This window comes from Podarcis vaucheri (assembly GCF_965113315.1).
Source record: "Podarcis vaucheri genome assembly, chromosome: 7".
NCBI lineage: Eukaryota > Metazoa > Chordata > Lepidosauria > Squamata > Lacertidae > Podarcis > Podarcis vaucheri.
In genome coordinates, this window is record NC_138765.1 from 33422000 (window position 1) to 33449594 (window position 27595).

Genomic DNA, 27595 nt, shown 5'->3' on the forward strand with positions numbered 1-27595 from the left:
GCTCGGATTGTTCTCCAGCCTGAAGCCATGGAGAATCTCTGCCAGTCAGTCCCAAAACTCCCCACCCCCTTTTGACCACTTGAAAATTACTCAGGATCTTGGGAGAGCACTGAACCTTTTTTATGCCTGTTGTTTAGCGATTGTAATGTGTTGTGCTACTACATCCTAAGTTTTTTTTTAAAAAAAGGTTTAGTACAATCAATAATTTTATGTGTATGTCATCTTTCCTAAGTTAAAACCATGTTCACAGCAGTTTACAACATGTAAAAAAAAACCTACAGTTACTATCATAAACAATAAATAAAACATAAAAAACCACATTGAACAATTTCCACACAAATCTTAAGGAGATCTAAAATGAAGATACAGTGGTGCCTTGCAAAATGAAATTAATCCGTTCCCCGAGTCTCTTCGTCTTGCGGTTTTTTCGTCTTGCGAAGCACGGCTATTAGCGGCTTAGCGGCTATTAACGGCTTAGCGGCTTAGCGGCTTAGCGGCTATTAACAGCTTAGCGGCTTTAAGAAAAAGGAAACAAACCCACAAGAACTCTCAAGACGTTTCATCTTGCGAAGCAAGCCCATAGGGAAATTCGTCTTGCGGAACGACTCAAAAAACGGAAAACTCTTTCGTCTAGCGAGTTTTTCGTCTTGTGAGGCATTCGTCTTGCGGGGCACCACTGTACAACAAATTAATATCAATAACAGCAACAACAACACCCCCAAGAAGAAACGAAATCCCAAACAATTCCCAAGCCCAGGACCACTTGACTAAAGTTCACTAACTACTGGTGGTCTGCAAACCAAATTTTGGGAACCCTGGTCTAGAAAGTACTGAGTTAGATGGACCAATGGATTGATTCAGAATAAGACAACTTCCTATGCTTCTATATCTATGTAGATCTGTTGCACATTCCCTTCTGGCCTATATTGAAATGTTACCCTTTTATTTGCTTTTGTGAGATTCTTCCAACTGGTGTTTTTGCAGAGGAGGAAATGTTGGAAGGAGGAGGGGGAGACCACAACAACCTTCAATCACACGATAAGTATTGCCAAATGGGATCATAACCTTTCCCAAAGAGCTATAAAGAAAACATCCAGCTATAATTTATTTACACACAACTAGGGTGAATATGAAATTGTGTATTAATCACCATACAGAGGAACAAAACCTGGAAGGAGGTAGCTCATTACTGTGAAGGAGATACAATTCCATTACTTTTCCAGGCGCTGCCCCCTGCCTTCTGAAAGTAAGGTAATGTTTTGTCATTGCAATCAAGAATGAGTTCCCTATGCAAGTGAGGCCACAGGAGGGAGAGGAAAATATTGTCAGCAAGACCTGATAGCCAGTCATCAACTTATTTTGCCCTTTGCACAGACAAGCTAAAATGTAATCCTATACATGCCTATTCATAAGCTCCATTGAGTTTGATATGACTTACTCTCAGGTATGTGTGCATAGGAGCGACAGGGAACTGTTTTCAGACTGAAGGGGACAATGCCTTATGGTCAACCTCCCAGGCGCCACCTGACAGTGGTGAGTGGGACAAGGGACAAAACGTGGGTAGAGCAAATTTGTACTATGATTGCAATGAGAAAGTAACTGTACTTACAGTATGTACAGCGGCCTACATTCCAGTCATGCAAAAGTCAATGGCTTGTGTGTGTGCGCGCACCTCCCCCCCCATTAGGGATGGAGGAGAAATTTGTTTGTTCACATTTAAAGGCAAAGCTACCCAATTTGCACTTCCCGAAACGGTAAGAGATCTGAAACCATGCCGTCCTTTGAAACTTACGTGTCTCTGAATTTTGCAATGCTGTTCTCCAGCCAAGTAATTTGTACAGAAATGCATATTCATGGAAGTGAGTCATGGGCAACTTACAACCATCAGGAGTGATATCTCAATACCTTTCAGATGCGCTGTGTCAGGAAGATTTTGGGCATCACATGGCAGGACAGAGTCTGAAACAAAGATATGCTCTCCCAAGCCCATATTCTTAGCATGTTCGTACTCCTGTCTTAAAAATATCTATGCTGTGTTTGTCATGTCCACAAAATGGAAAATGGCAAGATCCCCAAAAACATGCTCCACAGGGAGCTGGCTTTAGGCACTAGGCCCATTGACAGACTAACTCTGTGTGTCAAAGATGTGTGCAAAAGTGACTTGAAGGCTGGCAACATCAACCCCATCATGTGAGAATCCCTTGCAGATGACCACAGTGCCTGGAAACACACAGGTTGTGTATCCACAGCAGTGAAGTGAGGAAGAATGACTGCTGGGAAGAGCACAGAGAGAAGAAATGCCATGGTGCATCTGCAGCAGCACAACCGGACACCTTCATCTGCCCCAGTTGCAACAAGACATCTCTCCTGTATCAGTAGAGTACAGCAGGCACTGTAACTCTCCAATGCCCGAAGGCGCAGTCTTCTATTTCCCCCTTAGACAGACAAATGCATACCCTCTAATTTTCCACGGAGAGTCCCAGAATTACAAAAGCCATTCAGGTTTCTGAATTGATCTGGGAATGTCCCTATTTCTCCTGCTAGTGCTGCTGCCACCAAGCTCAAGGAAGAGGAGGAGCCAGGGCTTGTCCCAAGCACTTGTCCGGCAGCTGCAGCTGCAAAGGAGCATCCCATTGCCTCTCCATGGCCGCCGCTGCCAGCCTCCTCCCTTGGGCAGCTCATAGCAGCTGCTGGAGAGGTGGAGGAGAGGCTGCTGCCGCCATGGCCCAGCCTTGCATGAAATGCCAGCTCTGAGGGGCAGGCTGAGAGCAGGGCCACCCTGGGTGGGAAGAAAAGGTACCTTGGGTTAAGAACTTTGCTTCAGGATGAGAACGGAAATTGTGTGATGGTGGCACAGCGGTTGTGGGAGGCCCCAGACCTCCGGAACAAATTAAGTTCTTAACCCAAGGTACCACTGTATGTGTTTTTCTTTTTGGAAATCTACCAAAGAATAAAATAAAATTGGGATTAAGCTGTTTTCGCAGAACAGTGGAGGGCATGTGTGCCGTGTCCCATTGGGGTGGCGGCCCTCACCTTTCTTCTGACATAAAATGCATTGTGGTGGGGGGCATAAAATGGGGTCGAACAGAGTCAGTTGGAGGGAAGTGAGAACTCCTGCTGTGGACAGAAGCACAGACATTGAAGGGGCAGTTGCAGGGCAGAAGAGAGATGGACATGCAGAGATACCCATCCATTTGTCACATGATCCCATCTTGGGAGCGGGTGAGTCTGTGCATGGACGAAAAGGGTCCCAGAAGTACCTGCTCTGGTAGTGAACGTGCTGAATCCCATTGGGTAATGATGGCACTCGCTCTTTCTCTAGTGGGAAATGTTCTGCGTGAAAGTTGGGGGGATCCAAAAAAGTGGGGGTCATTGAGGGCCAATTGGGGGACAGTGAGAACTCCTGGGGAGTGGTGGCAGAAACATAGATGCCCAAGGGGCAGCATACCCTCCAACATTCCTCAAATGAAAATGTCCCTATTTCCATCTGAGGATTATTGGAGTGTATGTGAATGCCAACAAAAAGCATATTAGGAAGCAGGGGGGTGGGCTAAGGAGAGGGTGTGTGGTTAGGGAGCAGACACAGACTGAGAGAATCCTGAGAACTAGACAGAGGGGTTTCGAGCACCACATTCAGCCCCTCCTGCTCCCCACCCCATTCTTGGTTGTTTAGGATGGCAGGCTCAGGCTAGGATATTTCACACACTTATCTGGGACTAAACCTCATGGAAGTGAACCTGGCTTATTTCTGAGTAGATGTGTACAGGACTGCACAGTTTCCTAAGAATATCGCATTTCCTTTTTTTTCCTTCAAAACTCAAGCTTTTACTCTTCGTGGTTGAAAAGATAGGATGATCCCAGGAAATTCAGAACTTCAATATCCCAGGAAAAATTCAGGTAAGGAGGATTTCTCTTAAGAACTGTTGTTTTCCCCTCCATGTCCCAGCACTATTTTATTCACCTGGAAAAGGGATTTACAAGTGAGGTTCATGTTCCAAAGCATGCTTGTCAATAAATCTCATTGCGTGGAAATAAATCCAGAGAGATTAATCTCAGACAGTCTAATGAATGTTATCAAGATGGCTTTCTAAGAAGAATTTCAATGAGTGCTGGGAGGAAAGTGCACTTGTATTCATGGTGACTTGACAAACAGCTAATAGTGGGAGCCACAATGGACTTGAAAAGTTGTGCAATTTAGGGTTTGCAATCTAAAGTTTCAGATTGGCCTAACTCAAGATTCACACTGAAGATTTATGTGTTTTCAACCTGAAAAAAATGCACTTTCTTTTACTACTACTACTACTACTACATTCCTTTTCAGACTTTCCTACAAAGAGATCAAGGTGGAATTTATGCTTCTCTCCCATTTTATTTTTACAACAGCCCTTTGAGATAGGCTAGGTTGTGAGAGAGGCAATACCAGGTGCTAGAAAATGTACTTTATTGAAGACCCAGTGCATCTTGGAAAATTCCTTCTTTTTCCAATACAGTTTTTAGAAACAGCTATCTTATCTAAGTTATACTGCAATAACACAGGTATTTCCAGCAGCTAGAGTTTTCTTCTTCTTCTTCTTCTTCTTCTTCTTCTTCTTCTTCTTCTTCTTCTTCTTCTTCTTCTTCTTACCTGGCATGATACTTGGGGGTGGATAAATATGACACAATCACTTTCTCTCAATTTCTCATTTTTCCCAGTTTTAAGTTCCATTTGTTGTATTTATGCATCAGTTTCACTTAAAAGAAGAATTCGTCGTCCTTGCTAAACTTTGTCAACATTTGAGTGTGCATTTCTCCTAAAACACATTTTGGTACTCAGTTTTGCCTAACATGCACTATTTTGAAAGCCATTCTCTCTAACTTTTTCATATTATAATTACCAAAACATGCATTTTAATGCACATTTCTCCCAAATATGCACATTTTTGTTTGGTTGCAGAACTGCATCATAAAATTTGAAGAACTGTGACTTTCAAAGTCAGCTGTGTTATGGTTTGGGAACTGTCCCTAACAGTGAATTAAAATGTGAAGCAAACTGAATTCCTCCCTCATCATGCAAAGTGCTATCCCATTTTGGGGCTGTTGTTTTTCCAGGCTGAGAGATAGGATGTAATGCAAAGTCATTCACTGTCAGGTTTGGTCTGTGAGCAGCTGTCTGAGCTGAGCCTAGTGACAGTGGCCAGAAACCACAGCACAAACCAGGAGACAGGAGTGTGGACCAAATAAAGCCCAAACTCAAGGGTGAGGGAGGAGCAGACCAGGAGGGCTGCAGAATAACCAAGGAAAGAGGAAGGCCCAGGAAGATCATGTTACTAGGCTCAGCTGGAACACGAAACCCTCTTATACCCCTTGTCCGAGTAGATCCAGTCACCTTCCTAGGTGGTAGTAGGAGTCAGTCCAGGGCCTGAAGGTGAGAAGCTGCCACCTGCAATTCTGTGGTTCATCAAATGGGTCAACTGACCATAGGCATGCTAGCAGCTGGACCTGATGGGAGTTGTAATCTAGCAACATCCAGAAGGTAACAGGTTCCAAATCCTTGTGTTAGGAATTTTTTTAAGTAAAAAGTCCTCATTGTATTAATATTTTTCATGGCTTTTTAAAAGGCTTGCTTCCCAGGGCAGGATACTTGGAAGGAAGGATGCAATGATGGCTTTTATTTCCTGGAGGAAAAATAAATGTGTATAAGTTATGATGTGAATATGATAAGGGCACTGAATTAAGCAAAAGAATATAGGTGTACAACGGGGGGAACTATTTTGAGTTATTTTAATTTTTTTAAGCCACATTCATCATCTTTTGTTTTTGTTTAGTTGACTTCATTTTTGTTTTGCCACTGATTTCAACGGAGGCCCATCCTTGTCTCCTGCTTCTTGATAACGTTTGCATTTTCCATTCAAATGGCACAAATTTTTCAGGCCTTCTGCTGTTTCCCCTCCCCAATCTCAGCCAGGCCATCAGAACTATTAAATTCCAGACAGATGGAACAAAAGGTCCTCATGTAAAATGAAGGTGAAAGGGAAAAGAACCACAAGTGAATGTAACCACATGTTGTTTCTCATTCATTCTTGAAAATGAATGCACACTAAAAGAATAGCATCCTGGACATTTTATTGCAGTTCCATGGTGGGAAATGCAACACTTTGTTGCACATTGAGGCTGGCCCTTTGAGCAATAGCTGGCACCTGCTCAATAGCAGACCTGTCAGTCTTTTGAATGGGAAGCTGTGATGAGCTGTAACAAATTGGTCAGGATTCTCAATGGGTAACTAGATGAGTAATGGACAGTCAGTGCTGTAAATAAGAAGCATGCACAATTAAACAATTTCCCTTGCCCCCACGATCCAGAAGAGCATGTTAAATTTGTTTAAAAGGGTTGGATGTGCACACATACACTTATGGTTTTAAAATTAATCCATGTGCCTTTAGAACAGAGATAGGGGAACCTATTTCCCTCCATATGTTGCTGAAATACAACTCCCATCATCCCAACCATTGGACTGAGTGGGTCTGGTTGGAGATAGAGTCCAACAACACCTACAAGGCCACAGGTTCCTTCCTCACCACTGCGTTAAAAGGATGGTAGACATTGCAAAGTAATGCTACCATCTGAAATTACAGGCAAATGAACAACTAAAAACGCACACCTGTCCATGCAGATATTGCAGCCTGTTTCAGCAGACCTTAATATGATGCCACTTTCTGACCATGTGGAAGCATCTGGAGAAATGACATGTGACAGGCCAGCTCCATCAGGTCTTCTCTCTCGCACCTTTCACCAGGGAGCAGTCATTTAATCAGACTGCATCAGTGGAAGAGATGGGAAGCAAGATTCATTTCATCAGCTTTGCCAAAAAACCTACTCCATGAGGCGCCTCCTACTCCTGAACGATGTCACCTGGGCATTTATAAGAACACCTGTTTAAGAATTGGTGCCAGAGTTTGATTCCCTCACCCCATCCCTCCCCTCTCTGTCATTTCCCCCTTGTGTGTCTTTTTTATTATTGTAAACTGTTTATATTGTAAGCTAGCAGACAGGGACTGTCTTGTTTTAATTGAGTGGTGTACAAATGCTAATAATAATAATAATAAGCAGAGTTCGACACATCACAAATTTGTCTTTGCCATCATTGGGGGTGGAACTTTCTTCTGTGCCCCTTCAGGATTGTTATCAAGGAGAACAGAAAAGCAGAGCATTTGAGTAGAGGGTTTTTGTGGGTTATTTTAATGGTCCCTTCTGAGATATAAACTGCTTTCTAAGTGAATCAGCAGCTCTGAGTTCCCACAATCCTTTAATCCCCAGAGTAAGATCCCCCACTATCTCTCCAGTACAAGACACATTATTAATGGATTATGTTTGCTGCAGGTAAAGGTCATTTTTTAATGCTTTTAATGATTTAAACCTGGATCTTCCCTTTTGGATTTACTGTATTCAAGTGGGCCAGCTGTGAAATCCCCACTGAATAATTAATTTTTATTCAAAGGGTGGAGATGCCACCCTTTCTTAATTCTCCAGCAGGACTACTTAGAACAAAAAAATACAGTATATGTCACAGCCAATTTCCCCCTCTTTCCCAACAGAAATGCTCCGCAGATAACAGTGTTGGAGAATTCAGTTTGGTCAAGACTGTAGACAGATAGCATTGGAATAACTAAACCAGAAGACTGATAAGTAAACCAATTTCAAAATGATGTATTTTTAAAACATGATTGTGAACATGCTCCTTTATTTTGCAAAAGTCTTCTCCCCCCCACTTCTTTCTGCTCTTCTATAGAAGATGTTTATGGACAATAGGATCATCATTAATAGACTCTGATGGCTTTTGACTCTTCTAAGCCCTTGGAATCTGTGTCCCATGGACACCAATAGCAGATGTGCTGCTCTCCTGACTCTCTAGCTTCACTGCTGCCCACAAGGACCAAGAGTGGGGTGGTGGAGTGAGGTTAGTAAGGTAAAGGGACCCCTGACCATTAGGTCCAGTCATGGCCGACTCTGGGGTAGTGGCGCTCATCTTGCTTTATTGACTGAGGGAGCCGGCGTACAGCTTCCGGGTCATGTGGCCAGCATGACTTAGCCACTTAGGTTTTTTTTGCTCAAAAATCATGTCAAAAAACTGGGCTCGTCCAATACACGGATAGTAGCATGGGGGGGGGGAGCGGCACACCCGCCAGTCAACCGGTTGGCAAGAGCGCAACTTTTTCCTGATGCCACTGCATGCGGGAAACACTCCCTATATTGTTCCTGCGCACAGCTGCCGGGGGGGGGGGGGCGGTGCACCTGCTCACCCACTGGTTGGCAGGAGCACAACTTCCTCTGATGCTGCTGTGCGTGGGAAACAATCTAGGCAGTGTTTCCTGTCCGCAGCTGCGAAGGGGGGAGAAGTTCAACAACTTTAGGCCATCTCCCCTCATTTTCTTAAAATTGAGTCCCCCAAAATACATGGCGGAGTCTTATAGATGGAAAAATACAGTAATTGTAAAGGAGTCTTTGTTTTAAAAATGTTTTAAACATTGCATTTTACTTATTGTAACTCACCCTGGGACCTTGGGGTGAAGCACAGTTAATCAGTTGTAAAAGTAAAAAGAGTAGGTGTTGCCACACTAAAGGCCCTGTTCTGTGCTGCCATGTAGGAACTGCCCCCCCCCGGCTCATGGCAGCATCAACAGAGCCTCCCATTATGACTGCAGTGACCAACTCAGGGTATGTGGAATAAGGTGCTTTCTCAAGGACATTGATCTTTCTATAACAAGGAGGTTATTTACTAACTCTGAAGCCTTCAACCTGGCCTGTCACCATATTGACAGCCAGCACAGATCCATCAGTGAAGTTGTGATCCAGTGTGTTCTGAGATGTTCCTTGCTTCTGTTCCCTGGTTCCTGGCTCCACTATTTACTGCTCAGCCCTGACCCTATAGAATCACAGAATTGCAAAGTTGGAAGGGTCATCTAGTCCAGGGGTCAGCAAACTTTTTTCAGCAGGGAGCCAGTCCACTGTCCCTCAGACCTTGTGGGGGACCAGACTATATTTTGGAGAGAAAAAAATGAACCAATTCCTATGCCCCACAAATAACCCAGAGATGCATTTTAAATAAAAGGACACATTCTACTCATGTGGAAACACGCTGATTCCCAGACTGTCTGCGGGCCAGATTTAGAAGGCGATTGGGCCGGATCCGGCCCCTGGGCCTTAGTTTGCCTACCCATTATCTAGTCCAAGCCCCTGCAATGCAGGAATCTTTTGCCCAACGTGGGGCTTGAACCAGCCACCCTGAGATTAAGAGTCTCATGCTCTCCCAACTGAGCTTGCACTTTAGTCTTCTTAAAGTATACCTGTTTACTACAAATTCAAGTTTGTATCGAAGCACTGGGCTTTGGACTTCACTGAATCTTCCCCTATTCTACCCAATGGGAGACTGTCCAGAGTTTGTCAGTCATAATTCGCTGCCCTGAGGTTGGACAGCAATCCCAAGATAGAAAGAGAACGAAGCATGTGTCATGGACAACCACCACAGGAGATGTGAGCCTGTAGCCCTTCTCAAAGTTGCTGGACTCATGCGAGCTCTACTCAGCATGACCAGTGGCCAGGGTTGATGGAAGTTGTAGTCAAACAACATCTGGAGATCCACAGGTTCTGCATCCCTGTTGTGAAATAAACAGGCTCATTCCTATTATATGCAGGAGTGCTAGTTCTTCCTGGAACACAGGGAGTATAAATTTAAATGCTCTGAGTGTGGTCAGTCTGTAGCATTGAACAGGGGCTGGACCAATTTCACCCCCTTCTCCATCAACATGCTCTTGGCAGGAGAGAGGGTGATAATCTCCCTTTCTTTGCCTGATGGAATCTTTAGCTAATAAATAATCATTAACAACATTTTTATAGCTTCTTTTTAAAAGGCTCTTTATTGCATTGAGAATTCGGGAGGATATATGTTAGTCCTCGCTTCCAGCTCCCCTTGTCTCCTTTCTCTCAGCCACCATCTCTTCCTCCCCCAACCCATCAACAATTACAAAGCTTCCTAGCATTAGCCAAGTCCCCATCTCAGAAAAAACCATATTGCCTGCTTTATTAATAATAAAGATATAGAAAATTAAAGTAATACATCATTAGGGGCCCATAGCTCTGATGGAGTGTGGCTACAATGCGTCATCCGGGAGGCTGGAAGCAGGCTTCAGAATCCCAAGGAGACAGGCCTGTCCATTATGTAGGGGTGTAAATCTTTACATCTAGCCCCCATGTGCATGCCTGGGTGTTGCTGAAGAAGGAATGGAAGTCTGAGGTAGTGGGAAATGAATTTTGCAGGCAAGAAGCAGATACGGCACAATCAAGTTGCCGTTGCAAAGATATGAGACCCTTAGGGTAACTCATGCTGCTGTACAGCTTGAACTTGCCACAATGCTTAAAAGAACCATGAATGGATGCTTCAATAAGATGCTCCCATAGTCAGGGTTAAGTGTCGGCCAAACCAGGGCATTCATTTAAACATAGAGAATGGATATCATGATTTCCCACTAGCTTAACAAAACCCCCCACACATTTGGTGGAGCAGATAAGGGCTCCAGCAAGGTAGTAGTTGTGTGGTGATTATCATCACAACTTAGGGGAAGGGGTGGCTTGATAACTCAAGGCTTGCACATAGAGCAAATCATGTTTGGGGTGTTTCAGATCTGCAGTGATATACACTACTGCTCGTGTTTCTGAATGCACAATTCTGCCAGTAGGACATACAACTCAAAACATTGGTCCTTATCTGTGTTTGCTGCCGTGCTTTCAGATTGGGAATATGATAGATGGATAGATGATAGATAGATAGATAGATAGATAGATGATAGATAGATAGATAGATAGATAGATAGATAGATAGATAGACAGACAGACAGACAGGTGGAGCAGCAATGATTTAGTGCAGCAATGATTTGATCAGAACTGTGAAAACTGCATACAGACACACAAACACCATTTATGTGGGGGTTACATTTCAAGGCACCACTTTTGTAAGTGTAATCGCATATATTTGAAACACCACTGGAAAAAACCCTGCAAACACCTTGTTCTGTCCCCACCCAATTCTGCCCCTTTTTGTGACTTTTGGGGTCACTTCCAGGTTTGGCGTGATGTGCGCGTACGTGGTCACACACATATTGAATGTGCATAAATTCAGGTGGGGTGTTGCCTGTATTTGCTCTTCTGCAGAGAGCAGGGCAATCCAAACCCTCAATTTGCCACTCTAGGACAGAGGTGTTGGATAAAGTCGAAAGGTCCCTATTCCCAGCTCTGCAAAGGTGTAGCATGCTCATATAGGTCTGCCATCAAAGTGCTCCCTGCTTCACTCACCTAAACTGTTGATGATATCCCTGCAAATGGCAACCAGCTTTTCTGGGTCAAAGATAAAATGATTATGGGAGTGGAGCTGGGCCAGCCCAGGAACTGCTGAATCCTAAGTTGGTCAGGCCTAATATGGCTTCTCTGTTGATGCAGAAAACAAGCCCCACCTTCTACACTGACTAGTGAGCCCCTGGATGCACGACCATATTTTAAGCAAGCAAGATGTAAATATTTGGGAACAGATTTTGCATACTGCCAATCAAACATGTAAACTGGATCATGGAGGCTTAACAGGAATTACACCTGAAGCCGAGCCTGAATTTAGCACACCAAGGAAATGGTATCTGGTTAAGAAACCAAACTGCTGTTTCTTCCTCTTCTCATGACTATTTCTGGAAATAAGGTAAGCAAATCGAGTTTGGCCAGCTTAAAGCTGGGCATGTAGTAATTCTGTTTCTGCCTCTGATTCCCTATGCCCCCCAAAGCTATTTCGTTTGTATATTTCAAACTGTGACGGATTACACTCCAGGGAAAGCCAAGATTTTGTTAAACCCTCTCAACATAAATAACAATTAACAGCCATGTTTTGACTTGAAGGCACTTGTTGCTAAATATTGTTTGGAGAATCTCATTTAAAGGCTGGGCTTGGGCACCCAGGAAGCCAACCCAAAAGTAAGAAACATTTTCCGCTCCTTTCAGGCTTTCATGATGGGCTTTTCAGTATCAAATAAAAGGTTTTGGGAGTGGGGGACCTGGCTCTTAAAACAAAATTTACATCTGGAGACAAATTTTACTGGTTCAAATGTTTTTTTCCCTTATTCACAACAGTTCTTTCCCACTCAGTCGAAACGTTTGACGATAGGTTACAAAATATTTTATCTTATTTGCTTCCTCTATAAGCAACCTCATGCCCTCCCAAACACCAATCAGCCTCAGTCAATGAGTTAGAGTCCAAAAGATCTGGAAGGGGAAGACTTCTCTATACCATCATTTCTAATGTAAAAACTTTGAAGCCAGATACAGTAATGCCCACATGGTCATGGTCACCAGTTTCTAATAGAACGACAGCCATGGGAAGCCTATTATACCAGTGCTCTGAACTGACTGCTATTCACCTGCTTGGTGCAATTTTAAGGGACCTACAATCCCGATATTTTGTCATCTACTGAAAATGTTTCCGTTTCACCAAGTATTTAATTGTTCTTCGATAATAAATTAGATAATTCTTACTCAGTTAATTATTCTTAGTTAGCTAATTTGAGTTGGTGTTGGTCATTTCTTCTGTACTTTATGATTTTATTACGTTTTAATGACTTCATTGCATACTGCCTCGATATTGAAATGCTTTGATAAATAAATAAATAACTTGCAAAATTGTATTATATTTGGAAATTTGCTTGCAAAAATGCACGCATTAGGAGAAATCTGCACAAATTTTCATTTGGACTTTTTAGAGGCAAGGGTAGGGTGTTCATAAACTGATTCAGAAATAAGGTGAATGGAACTTAAAGTTGGGGAGAAATGAGAAAATGAAACAAACAAGTATGCTTGGTGACTGTCCATCTTCCCCTGGCAACTTGCCAAGCCTTTGCATGCTCCAAAAGTAGTGTACATTCAAACCGATTTCAGTGAAGTCTGGTATTAAGGAGCAATGAGGGTGCAAGGTAGGAAGCCAATTGCTCCTTACTTTAAACAGCTACCCTGTTCTCATGACTGTAATTTGCTTTAAGCTGCTTTTAATATTGCACTTCAAATTGTTGTGATCTGCCCTGGGACCTGAGGGTGTAGGGTGAGTTATGCATTGAAGAAGAAGAAGAAGAAGAAGAAGAAGAAGAAGAAGAAGAAGACGACGACTGAGGAGGGGAATCAAGCATTAGTGGGAAAACAAAGGTGGACTCTGGGTAAATTCATATTAAGAGTGTCATTTTAAAAAATCATCATGATTATGCACTGTCAGCATGGAGAGAAATAAATTATAGCTCAGGGAAGTGAGGAGATCTTGCTCGGAGTCTTGGCAAGGGAAGACCTGGAATTTTGCCTAATGCAAAAGTCTCATGAAAGTGGAGCCCGATTTCTCAGCATCCCTGAAACAGCTTGTTTATGGACAGTGCCAGCACAATTTCAATTTAATGCTATGATGAGCATTAAAGCAGAAGAAGAGCCCTGCTGGATCAGACCAAGAACCCATCTAATTCAGCATCTGTTTTCCAACAGTGGCCAAACAGATGCATTTTCTCGGGAGCTCACAAGCAGAGCATGAAGGCAAATGGTCCCACTCTGCCCGTGTTTTTCCCTGGCAGGGGTACTCAGATGTACATTGCTTAGAAACTGTCACGTTCTGGTCCGATGACAGAACCTATGGAGAAAACAGCAGGGCTGTTTGCAAAGATGGTCAAAGGTCGTCAGCCCATGGATAGCTCCATGTGAGCAATTTGCTCCAACAAAGTTTGCAAGAGCTACTCTTTGGATTTCAAAAACTGGCACCCGAGTTTGTTTCCACTCATCTTCCCTTGTAGCACCCTGCTTGTGGTTAACGCTTAGCTGGAATGAAATATTCAACGCAGCAACAGAAAAATTAAAATAATAATTTATTTGTCAGACAAATAAATGAGAGGCACAGTGGTATATGGTTACCAAGCTCTGGCCTGGCCTCCTGCCACTATGGCCAGCACTTATATTCCCTTAATCCAGCCCCCTTTGCTCCTCCTGTGGCTGCCTCTGTTCAATCAGCCTGGTTGAATTTCCTATTGGCTGATTGCTATAACCAATTCTAAAAGATACACCCATATCCTCCTGTCCTTATATGGAACACAAAGAGCTATATATTGTTACATCTATAAATGACAAATAAGTAGTAATATATCTTACATGTGTCTCAACAAGGAATCTTAATTACCAGCTCACCTCTTGCCTTCCTTGCCCTCCAAAACAGATGGTTAATAATTTTAAAATTTTATCTTGAACAGATGTCAGAGACCTTGGGTTCATATTCTCATGCATCATCAATGAAATATCTCCTTTTGGAGGTCTTTAAACAAAGGCCTGACAGCCATTTGTCATGAGTGCTCGATTGGCGTCTCCTGTCTGACAGGGGGGCTAGGCTGATGGCTGACTTAATTTCAGGATAAATACAACTCTTACAACTATATGAAATAAGAATCTAGCATTTCTTAATAATTACATTTAAGCCAGCATATTTCATACATTATCATAGATAGCTTTTTAGAAGGATAAACTTCCTCAAAGTAAAAAGGAAGAAACAGTTTACAGCCTCAAAATAAAATAGGAAAAAAGCCTCTTCCCCTGTTTACACTCCCCCCCTTCTCCAGCCAGTTGCTTTGTTTTCCATGTGCTCTTGGCCTTTTGTCCTGTGGCTCAAGTTTAACGGTTTTATTTTACTATTTACCCATTCCTAATTATGTTTGGTCTATGTAACCTTGTTCTTAACCTGTAATTCCCTTTTTACGACTTTGAGAATTGTTTTCTGCTATAAATCAAGGGGCCCCTTTGTCTAGGAGGAAAACATTGCCAAGATCCTCTAAGCAGCTGATCTGCCTGGCATGAAACTTTTGAAAATCTAAGCCCATTTAATTTAGGAACCTGATCAAGATATAAGCCAATATATGCCTTGATTAAAAATGCAGTCTATATTCAGATGCCACACCCTCCCTGTCCCTTTTTTTCCTTTTGCGTTTTGTCTTTTCAATTGTAAGTCAACAGCCCAGAGACTATCTTACTTTAATTTATTGCATTTTTATTATTTATTTTTGCTGAAGGGCATGCTACAAATGTGACAAACAAACAAACAAACATCTGTTACCCCCACTCCCTAAAGTCTGAAATACCATGATCAGACTAACTGTAGCTCCAGAGAAACTGGAAAACATCAAGAATTAAGGGGAGAAGCTCCCCTATTAGATGGCAGTCTTTCCAGCCAAGTAAAATCCTAGTCTCTTTTCCTTGCAATGAACCACCAATACGTCTTTCCCCTGCCTTTGAAACACCTCACCTGTTTCACTCAAGAAGGAACCTCCAAATTCCACTAAGCGTTGAGCTTTAGCTGAAGGTCCTACCTGACCTGGCCTGGCCTGGCCTCCGCACTTTTGAGGAAAATCATGTATTGCAATCGTGTGTGCAATACTCTCACATTTTATCTGCAGCGTGCCGGCTGCTAATGTAACCCCAAATACCATTTTGCTTTTTAGCAAACGTAAGGAGATTAAAGTGGCTTGCTAAGGAAGATTTATGCCTCTGCTACCTTCATAAGTCTTGTGAGTAAAGGCATGTCAGGTTGTACAGAAACCCTCCATTATCCAACACAGCTCAGCCTATGGGGGCCAAATGGCATTTTAAACAGCTTGGGACATAAGTGAGTAACTGCGGTATTATTTGTAGCCGAGTGAGATTTAATTGCTCACCTTCAACGGATATGTTTTTGTCTTGACAGAAGTGTCAAATTTAACTCAAGGCGTTCTGAGAGCATTTCTCTCCTCTGTCCTTGCTGAGGGGAAAAAGTGGGCAGGGGCAGAAAGGGAAAAGAGGCAGAAGGAAGAGCAAGAACACAAAGATGGTTAGGAAGCTTCAACTGAGGCAGAATGTGCAGCAAGAATGTTTGTTAGAGGCAGGCATTCATTCTAGTTACATTATCTCTACTCTGCACTTTGCATAGACTGCCGATTAACTTCTAAGCCCAGTTTAAGGTGCTGATACTGACTTTCCAAGCTCTAAACAAAGTAGGAACAGACGATCTAAAGCAGTGCTCTTCATCCTTGGGTGTCCCTTGGCTAAGCTGGCTGGGAATGATGGGAATTGTAGTCCAACAACACCTGGGGATCCAAGAATGAAGAACACTGACCCAAAGGTCATATGTATGAACTAAGGGTGTGCACATATGTATGAACTAAGGGTGTGCACATGACCCAAGTTTCACCTTATCTCTGTGTGCTTTTTAAAATTGTCGTCTGTTTCTGGGTCTCTGTGCTCCCTCAAGCTTTGATATTCAATTCAGTTCCTGAGTCGCTTCATATGAAACAAACCTCCCCATTGCTTATAATGGGGAATCTAAAGGTGGGCCAAAGTAGCTGAAAATCACAGGCATAGTAGTGTTGGTTTGTTTTGATTCTATTCTCTGCATTCCTTCGTTGTTGGATACTGACCAGCAGAGTAAGACAAACAGGTCCTCCATCAGCTGGATTTTAATAAAAGCCTATTGTATTTTAATATTTTGTTGGAAGCCACCCAGAGTGGCTGGGGAAATCCAGCCAAATGGGCAGGGTATAAATAATAAATTATTATTATTATTATTATTATTATTATTATTATTATTATTATTAGGTGAGCTGGCCATGAAAGGCTCTCATCAATTTAACATCTGCTGGGTAGAACCTCAAGCCCAGTCGTAGCATTGCTCATGTGAAAAAAGAATGGGATTCTACCCCTCTGCTCACCTGGAAGGACACTGACACCCTGCCCCGTTACTTCAAACTATTGGGTCATGTGATGTGAGGGATTTCCCAGGGCAAATCTCCAGGTGGACGTAGGAACAAACGTGAGAACATATAATGAACCTGCTGGATCATGCCAATGGCTCATCTGTTCTAGCATCTTGCTTGAACAGTGGCCAGCCAGAGGCCTGTGGGGAATCCCTCAGACAGGACCAACGCACAAGAGCACTGTTCCTCCCTGCGGTTTCTCAGGTACTGGTATTCAGAGGCATTTACTGGCTAGTAGCCTTCCACAACCCTCTCCTCCGTGAATTTGTCTAATCATTTCTTAAATCCATCTAGGTAGCTGGCCATTGCTGTCCTCTGTGGGAAAGAGTTCCATAGTTTAACTCTGCCCTGCATGAAGAAGTAGCTTCACAATCAGTTTCACTGGGTGTCCATGAGTTCTAGTGTCATGGGGGTGGGGGTGGGACTTTGCTCAATTCCTTTTCTCCATGCCATGCATAATTCCACAAACTTCTAATATGTCACCTCCTACGTGCTTTTTCTCTAAATGAAAAAGTCTCAAGCGCTGCAGATCAGGACAGGATCTGGGTGGGTGAATCTTGGAAAGAACCACACTGAAATTATTCCCATTCATTGTTTTTATGCCCATTCATTGTTCTGATTTATGCAGTTGTTCAAGTCTTGCATTTTTAATATCAGATCTTTCCTCTGTGTTGCTTTTGCGTTTGGTTCAGTAGCACTGGGTTGGGGAGTCCATTATTAACAAGCTGGGTTTTCTAAGCGCCGTGCCATAATTTTAGCAAAGTGAGCCTTCTTGGTTGGGGAAAAAGGAGCAACCCTGTTGTTTATGGGCCAATCCCATAGATTATTCATTGCAGGGTTGCCTGCCATATGCACCTTGTGTGATTTAAAACCTTTTCCCATAGCCGCTGTGGATGGAGTCACCCTGAGCGAAAGGAGAAGAAAAATAATGAGAGGTGGGGGAGGAGATACAGAGTGTGAGTGGGTATCAAACAGAAAAAAGGAAAGGTGCCATTTAGAAAACGTATTAGCATTATGCACTAGAAGCCGATGTGGTGGGGCACGTTGCTTACCTAGATGGGGCTGGAGTGGGGGAGTACTGCTGCATTTTATCTGGTTATTGGAACAGGGCTCGAATGGGGCATTGCTGCAGCTTCCCTAGATGAGACTGGAGTGGGGCATTGCAGCAACTTATCTGGATGGGGCTACCCCAGGGCCCGACTTCAGTTTACATGGATGGGGCCAGAGTGGGTCATTATCTGGACAGGGTTGGAACAGGGGCAAACGAAGGCTAACTGACACCTAGGGCGGGGCAAACTGCCGGCTGCACATGTGTTGTACTGCTACAAACAATGCATGTGTGGAGTCGCTATGTACAGTGCATATGTGCAACACCACGCATGCATTGTATGTAGCGGTTTGCTGCAGGCGCTGCCCAAGAGCCATACGGACGGTGGTGGGATCCTTTGCTCACAGCTGCAGAGGTGATGGAGGGATCCCACCGCCATCTGTATGATGCTCAGGCAGCGCTGGTGGCAAACCGCTATGTACAGCAAATGTGTGGCATCGCTACGTACAGCGCATAAGTTGGAATAGGGCATTGATACAGCTTCCCTAACTGGGGCTGGTGTGGGGCATTGCTGCAGTTTGACAGGATGGGGGGGTACTCTGGCTGTACCAACGGGAGTGTTAGATTGCTTCTGCCAATGTGCCCACACAGCACCCCCAGCCCCACTTACAGTCCCATCCAGGTAGGCTGCACCAATGCTGGTGAAGCTCTGTGCTACCAGATTGGCTACACTACCACAAAATGTTTTAAATTGTTGTTTAGTCTCTTTACTCATAAAAATGACTCAAAGCAACTTAAAAACACAATAGAAATACTAAAAACTAATTACAACAAACAGAATCAATAAAAACTTAACAAACAAACACAACTATCCAAAGACAAGTCTAACAGATCCCTCCCAAAGAAAATAGGTCATAAATACTTAAAATCCCTTCAAACTAATGGCCAGAGCCCTGGTAGAAAGGATGTGGGTTTTTTTGCCTGGTACCTAAAACTAAAAGACAGGTGATACCAGATGATCGTCCCTGAGGCAGCATTCCACAAGTGAGGAGCTCACAATGAAAACATGCTCTCCCAAGCCCACATTTCTAGCATGTTCACACTCCTGTCTCAGAGATGTCTACATTGGCTTGGTCAGGTCCACTGAATGGAAGATGACAGGATCCCCAAGGATGTGCTGTATGGGGAGCTGGCTTCAGCCACCAGGCCCATTGGCAGACCAACTCTGTGTTACAAAGATGTCTGCAAGCATGACATGAAGGCTGGCAACATTGACCCCGCTCTACCATTGTCTACCATTGTAGACAACTGCTGTGCCTGGAGACAGACAGACAGGTTGTGTATCCACAGCAGTGACCTGAGGAAGAAAAACTGCAGAGAGAAGAAATGTCACGGTGCATCTGCAGTAGTACAATGGGACACGCCCATCTGCTCCAGCTACAACCAAACATGTCTCTCCAGTCTCAGTCTCTTCAGCCACAGCAAGCGCTGTAACCTTCCGAGAGTTTGACTTCACCCCGAAAGGAGACCTCCCCACTGTCTCCCAAAATAGATGAATGCCAACAACAATCTGCATTTGTTTCACCACTAGGGGGCACTATTAAGATGGCAACACCTTGTGACTTAGAATTTGCAGCAGCAGAATATTGTTCCTCTAGTCCAGAGGTTTTCAATCTTTTGGAGTCCACAGCTCCCTTGACCAACTACATTCTTTCTGTGGCACCCCTGTGGGGCAGTGGCATGTGGTCAGTGGACGAGGGGGACAAAGCTAGTCCTCTAAATGTTCCCAGTAAATTAGAGTATTGAAGTATAAAAACCTAGTGCCCCCTTTCTAAAGCCTGGGAAGCTTCTGCTTGATTTAGGAGAGCACGATGCTATGTGAGCAACATCACGACGTCCCCCTACCCTGTAATCTTCCTCAAGCTGATGCCTCAAGCCCTAACTGTTCCCCTACTGTGGGGCTAAGGAGCCCAGCTATGTCACCCCTTGCCTGCAGAGCTGGCAGCCACTCACCCTTTTTCAAACACCCTCCCTTGTGAAGTATTCCCTCAGCCTCCTCTCCTCTCCCCTCTCGTTGGGAGTTCTCTGGGCCACCGCTGTTGCTGCCCCTGGGCTCTGAGCTTCCCCCTCTGCCTCAAAGAGTGGTGCCTCCTCACATTGTCCACAGGGGCCTGGGACTTGTCTGTCCGTTTCCAACAGCAAGGGCTGGGTGCATTAGTTCTCTCGCCCGCTTGCTTGCTTACTCTGAGGCTGCCTCAGCTCCTGGCAACCAGCACCCCTTGGCCAGCCCCAGAGGCACCATTTGCCTGGGGAGCTTGTAGCCAGGGCGGCTGCAACAAAAGCTGTGCAAGCCTTTGGCAGGCAGAGATGCAAGAGGGCATCAGAGGAGGGAGGGAAGAAAAGAGGGGGCAGAGGCCAGTGTTGCCCGTGGCACCCCTGACCATCATTCAAGGTATCCTAGGGTGCCCTGGCATACTGGTTGAAAATGTGGGAATGTTCAGGGATGCAGGAGAGGATATATTGTTTGATTATAGCCTTTCCAACTTGTGTAAAAAAGTTCACAATTTAGCAGAGTAACATTCCCCTTTTTAAACTCACAGCGGATGCGTTTGCTCAGGCTCGCTAAAGCCTCTATAATAACTGTTCTGGTATTTCCCCCTTATTCCCTCATAAAAGATAAGACATGACACAGTCATCTATAAAAGTATAAAAGGAGTTTACTCACTCACATTCTGTTCACAGTTGGATCCCAGACTTAGCCTAGAAAAGTAACATACACCTGGAAACTATCCCATAAAGAGACAGTTTCTTTGTCCTCTCTTGGCTGGAGGCCAAGAGAGCATCTTTAGCTAAGCAGATGTTGCTTCTTCTATGAAAGTAGTCATAGAGAGAAAGATGGCTGTCCTGCCCTGTGCTTTTGTCATTACCTGCACAGGTGAGGCCACGCCCACTTCTAGTCACATGCAGAGGAAGTCTGTCCCAGCCCAGAAGGAAACAGGAAGTTTATCTGCTGGCTGGACAAACATTCCTCCCCATGTGTAAACATGTTCACTCTAGGAATGTTGTACTTGACTGCTCTTGTTGTGTTTCACATCCCACAGAAAACCACTGCCCTAGCTGATGTCCTGGTTGCAACCAGTATTTAGCATGCTTTTACTTATGTGTCTCCCTTCATAAAAGGATGTCTGAGGGTTCCTTTTTCAACACGGCTCCCACTCATGCACCCTAAATTGCTGGACCTAGTCCCTTCATGCTGAGGGGAAGTATCTTCAAGCAGCCCAGGCTCAGCCTAGACATACAAAGTCAGAGGTCTGAATACTGTAGCATATGATACAATGTCCAGTCCCAGCCCAGTCAAGTAAAATATTACTTGCACTCTGCAAAAACAACTAGACCCCATTGGAACTAGAAAGGAAATACAAAATCTAAAAAGTATCAGGGTGCAACCTCCCCACACACTTTGGGAATAGGGCAAACTGGAGAAACCGTCTCAAAGCACCTGGGTATTTTGGGTTTTTTTGGAGGGGCAGCAAAGGCAATACCCCAGGCCCTCTTCCTCCATGAGATACAAGCAAAGAATGTAGCTGTTCTTGGCTGCACCTTCCAGTGGCTTGTGGCTCAAATTGCAAACAACACAGTGGTTTAGGTATGGTCCTCTCTTTTCTCCTGACATGCTTTCTTCATATTCCATTCTTCCTCTCTGCTTTCCTGGAGGTGGTCTGACTCTGAGCGAGGGCCTGTGTCAGAGTAAGTGATTTTTAGATCACCTAACACTTGCTCAGCTTGCCTCTCATCACTAACTGTTAGAAACTTGCCTGCTCATGGCACAATGAGCTTGAAAGGGAACCACCAGTGATAAGGCATTCTAGCTTTTTTCCCAGCGCTGTTGTAGAGGGCATGAATGCTCACCTCCTCTTGAGAATTTCAAGGCAGCTATCCAGGAAAATCTCTCTTAATGGCTGCTTATAGTTTAGTTCCCTGAAGGGTGCCCTAAAAACAGAATCCTTCTTACTGAATAATTATGTTGTAGGGGGAGCCATCACTATGGGCCCATGGACCCAAGCCCCTATGGGCCCTCTCAAAATCATCAAGGGAAAGGGGGCGATCAAGATTCAGGCTTTTAAACCAGCCCACCAGGAAAGTGGCATATCTGTCCCCTTCCTCCCTCTTTCCCTTGGACCTCACTCACTCTAAAATTCCTTCCGTGCTCCTGTTTGGAGTGCTCCTCTAGCTTCAGCTCAAATAGCTCCAATTCAGTTTGATTGTCTGAAGCCAGTAACATTGCCTCATTAGCAGTTTTAGTGATTTCAGCCACCTGGGTTGAAAGTGCTTTTATTTCTTCCTCTAACCATTAGAGGGCAGTGGCCCAATCAGCCCTTCAACCTCTTCTTATTTTTTGCACTTGCTCATCCTGCTCTTCCCCTTCTGTCAAGGCATTTGTCAATCCCACACCCGTGAGCGTTATTGAGGAGCTGCATGCCTTACTGTAGGCCTCCTCTTCATAAATCAGAGCATGCACCACTCAGGTCAATTTCTCTCTCAGCAGATAACCTCAGCAACTTCACTTGCATTCCCTGGTTCCTTTGATTTATTACCTTCACAGAGCTTTGGAGAAGAGTGAAAAAGCTCAAGAACTCTGCTGTCCTCAGCTTCAAAGGCCCTGTGGGTGTGGGAAACTTAGATTTAAGCTTCCATTATGCTTATGTGCGAGCCAAACACCTCCATACAGTTCCAAGATCACCCAAAGATCAGCATTGATTAGGTGACAAGTTCTCAGCTTCTGCTTAAAACTGACCAGTTTCAGGCCCAAACTCAAAACATATTTCTTATAGATTACAGGTCAGCAATTCTGCCTATCCTTAGACCATCCCATTTTTTATTTTTCACAAGAAGTTCAAAGATTTCATAAGTTATTGTTTGGTTTTTAAAAATATTTTTTCCCTACCTGGGAAAAATAACTTTGAGAATGAACAATCCCAAGCTCCCCAATGCCTGTGGTGAAATAGCAGCATGCCTTATCATTTTGTCTTTGAAATCAAATATATTTATTTGTTCAATGTGGCCAAGAAAGTCTCTAAATGCCCCGTATAACTTTACAGTGTTCTGTAGTCATTGTGTGTGCTCAACGCTGCAGTAGGTGGGTTTTGTGTGCTTGCGTCTGTAAATATTTGTCTCTTGTTGGATATTAAGTTCTGCTGCACTGGACTTCACTAAACATTCCGATTCAGAAAGCTGCCTGGGCCATAACCGGGCTCTATACGTTCTATCAGAATGAGGACTATAAAAGGTAATGTTGGACGAGGGGATTTTATGAGCTGCCATTGGAGCTGGTGTAATGCACAAAGGTCAGTGTTTGAAAGAAAAGGGCCTTTCTCATATCGCCCATCAGTTCCAGATTCAGACCTGCCAAGTGCATTTGGCAGTGTGAAGCAGGAGTGCAGCCTTTGGCTGCTGCCGTCTCCATGAACCTAGCTATGACTTCCAAAGTTTGACCTTTTGATCCACTTCTTTATTTCTAATCTAGGAAGCAATGCCTATTTTATTTTATTTTTGTATTATTCAAACTGTAAATCTCTTACCATCTGAGCTATCCAGGCTGATCAACTATATATTTGGCAGATATATTTCAATATAGGCACACGAAACTGAAGATGTGCAGAAATGTAGCTCTGCTTCACAGATTCAGGTAAACCATGTGAGTACTAGGAACACAGGAAGCTGCCTTATCCTATGACCACATTCACACCATACATGTTAAGCACTCTGCTAAACATTTAAGCAGTCACACCTTCTCCCAAAGAATTCTGGGAATTGTAGTTTATTAAGAATGCTGAGAGTTCTTAAGAGACCCCTGCTCACCTTCCAGAACCACAATTCCCAGAGTTCCCTGAGAAGAGGGATTGATTGTTCAACCACTCTGAGAATTGTAGCTCTGGAAATGGTAGGCAGCTAGCAAGAGAAGCTTGCCATGCCATAGGGCTAAATTTGTTCCTGACCTGGGCTAGCGGGCAAGCTGCCCTCCTTAACAAATGACACCACACTGGATTTTTATTTTTATTTTTGAAAATGTAAGCTGCCAGCAACACAATGGTATTCTTGGACTATTTGTTATTCAAAGAATAGTCCGTGACCTGACCAGCACACCAACCCAAATCTCCTGTGATTGCTTTTATGAATGGGTCACTCTGCTCTTACCTTGGATATAATTGAGATCTGCAAAGAAATATCACAGGCCACAATTCATGGTTTGCAGGCACCAATATTTATAAGGCACTTTTCTCTGTGCCCATGTAATAATGTATGTGTTTGCATCTATTTGCCAACAGGTGATAACTCTGCATGCATTTAATGAAGTGGACTCTGCCTTATAGTTAGTCTTTAAAATGCTGCAGGATGCTTTAAAGCACAGACCTGTGCCTGGAAAGCAGAGGGGAAAAGGTAAGTGTAGGTGAGCCCTCAGTGGCCACACCCACTCTTCCTATTTCTACTTCAGGGGTAGCCAACATGGTGGTACCCTCCCAGTGTTGCTGGATTACAACTCCCATAATCATTACCATAATCATAACCATTGGCTATGCTGTCTGAGGCTGATGGGAACTGATATCTGAAAAAGCACCTCATTGGCTACTCTTGTACTGCTTTGAGAGAACTTCAGACGTGGCATTGAGGAGAAAATAGATATAAAGTCCGAGGAGAGGATTATATAAAACAGGAGGCTGGGTAGCACAGAAATGCATGCCACAATTTTATGGAGAAAACAGAGGATCATATATATGGTGTCAGGTGTGCGTGCAGGAGCCAGGCCCTGCGACCAATAGGACTTTGCAGGACTGGGGCCTTCCTAAGTTTGTTCTGAAGAGGTGAGACTGATTGGTAACTCACAGCAGCTGGTGGCAAGAGCTGGGAAGGGTTATAAGGTCAGCATTTCCCTTCAGCTCTTTGCCACAGCAACACATTTCCTACCTTACTGTGTTTGGCTTCTTGCTTCCTGATCCTTGAACCTCGGCTTCTTGACTCCCTGCTTCTTGTTCCTTGGACCCCTGACTTTGTGACTCCTTGCTTCCTGACCCTCGGACCCGAGGCTTCCTGAATCCTGGCTTCTGGACCCCCGTTCCTGCTCCCACCCCGCCATCTTGCCCCTGGTCCTGACCTCCCCTGCCGGGACTTCAATTGCCTGTGAACTGGACCGTGACATATGGGGTGGGGGGGTATAGGTGCACCATGCTTGGTTTGGAGAAAGTGGATAGGGTGGCAAAAGCACATAATATTAGAATTTAATGAAGCTGGATATTGGGAGATGCAAATACTTCTGCACCCAGTGCATACTTAAAACTATGCAGTTTACTCCCCAAATATGTAGTGATGGCCACCAACTTGGATGGCTTTAAAAGAGAGTTAGGCAAAACCATGGACGGCTACATTCTACCTTCACTGTTGGAGGCAGTATGGCTGTGAATACTAGGAGCCACACGTGGGAAGGAGCACTGTTCCACTCAAGACCTGCCTGGGAGCTCCTCATAGGCTTCTGGTTGACCACAGTGAGAACAGGATGCTAGGTTAGGTGGTCCTTTGGTCTAATTCAGCAGGGTTTTTATATCAGGGGCAAGAATTGAGGAGAGACCAGTTGCTTGTCCTCTTCAGCAAGGAGGGTGCACTGCCACTCACTAGCCCCCCTTTTTAACATGTCAGGGAAGATTGAGCAACTGTGTTCTTGCACCCCTCCTTCCCAGTGAACCTTGGAAATCGGTTGCATATTAATAAGCAGGTTGGATTTTTTAAAACACTGGCGACAGCTCACTGTATTCCTTTGACTGCCGGCTTCAGCCAGTTTATCATGCAAACCAAAGCCATGCAATCCAAAAAATTATCGATTGCTTTACCAGGCCTTGTACTACACAACCGGACAATTTAATTCATTTCTTTTCAATAAGTTACCTTGAGCTACCTCTTTGGCATAGCAGGGAGAAAGCTGACATGTTGTTCACAGAGTACATGATAATGATACAAAACATCCTATTTTTACATTTGTTTCCAACAGCTGCCAAAACCAGAAAGATCCTGATATTTATGAAAGCAACCCAAGGAGATGAAATAACTTTATCATCCATCCTTTGAAGAACAGGGTAGTATGAGGTTGCTTTTTTAAAAAAACACATACACACGCACACACAAACCAAATATCTAGACAGCTTCTTCAGATGGCAAAAAAAGACTCTGTTGCTCCTGTCAAGTTTTGGACACAGCGATTTGATTACCACCCCCTTCTCCTATCCCTTCAGAAGCAATTCTTGTCTCTCTCTTTTTGATTTTATGGTGTTCACTGAAGGAAAAAGACGCATTATCAGTAATAGGGTCTGCCCATGATGAAATCTGATTGATGGACTGTACTAAAAGATATTATAATTCAACCGGTGGCTCTGAGAAAGCGACCAGATATATCAAAAAGGTGCAACAATAAAAATGGGAATGTCTGCAGAAAAATGATTATAGCTTTTGGCTACGTAGCTATTTCCTTCCATCCACCTCAGAGAGAAAAAGGGAAGACACCAGTGCAGGGGTCTGCAACCCGCGGCTCCGGAGCCGCATGTGGCTCTTTTACACCTTTGCCGCGGCTCCGGGGCGGATACTAGTGAGGGGAGGAGGCGCATTGTGCACCCCAACACTCCCCACTGTGGTGGGCGCTGTACTGGCTGTGACGTCGCATGGGGGCGGTGTGTGCGTTAGTCACACACCGTCCCGACGTCACCTTCCCGCCCGCCCGCTACATTGTAAGGGGCATGTACGCTGGTCACTGCATTAAAAGGGGGCATGTACGCTGGTCACTGTTTTGAAGGGGAGTGAAGAACACACACACACACACACACACACACACAAGAAAAGGTAACTTGTTAATTTAATGTTTATTTCTATGAGGAGGAGTAATTCTGAGGGGTCAAACAAAGAAATAATAATAAAAAGTGACAAAAAGATATTTTTATAATGACAAGTTTTGCGGCTCCCAGTTTTTTTTTCCTTCGAAAACGGGTCCAAGTGGCTCTTTTTGTCTTAAAGGTTGCAGACCCCTGCACCAGTGGGATAAAAGTGCAGAGCAAAAGGGCACATTGCTTACCAAAGGCAACTTTGCTTGTGCAAGTGAAGCTGGTGTTGTTAACAAGGCCATTATCATGGAAATCAGGAATCCACAAGAGCTGATGGGAGCTAATAAGTAGGGTTGCCACCTTTGTTCTAGCAAAATACAGGGCAGGACAGCTGGGGGGACATTGGGTGATTTTTTCCCCCACCTGGTGCTGAAATGACTTCAAAACAATCTATTACAATCTATTGCAGCCTAACTGGGTGGCCCCTCTTGAAGTCCGTCCCCCCAACACGCACCAATTTGTAAATCTGTCTGTGCTTTATTACCCAGAGCTGAAATACACAGCCTTTCACAGGCAGTACTGTACAGCCCAGGGCAAAACTAAAACTAAATAAAGAGAGGCATATTCTGATGTGGGGAAGAGCTTTGTTCCACATGTTAAATTTCTGAAAGAGTGAAAAAATATTAGGCAAGCCTTGTGGGTAGCTACTTCTCCCCCACCCTCCTCTCTCAAATATCATGCAGATAACTCACAAGATAACAAATAGGTTGAAGGGGATACTGCAAGCACTCAACCCTCACCCAGCAGAACCAAGTACAGTGGTACCTCGGGTTAAGAATTTAGTTCATTCTGGAGGTCCGTTCTTAACCTGAAACTGTTCTTAA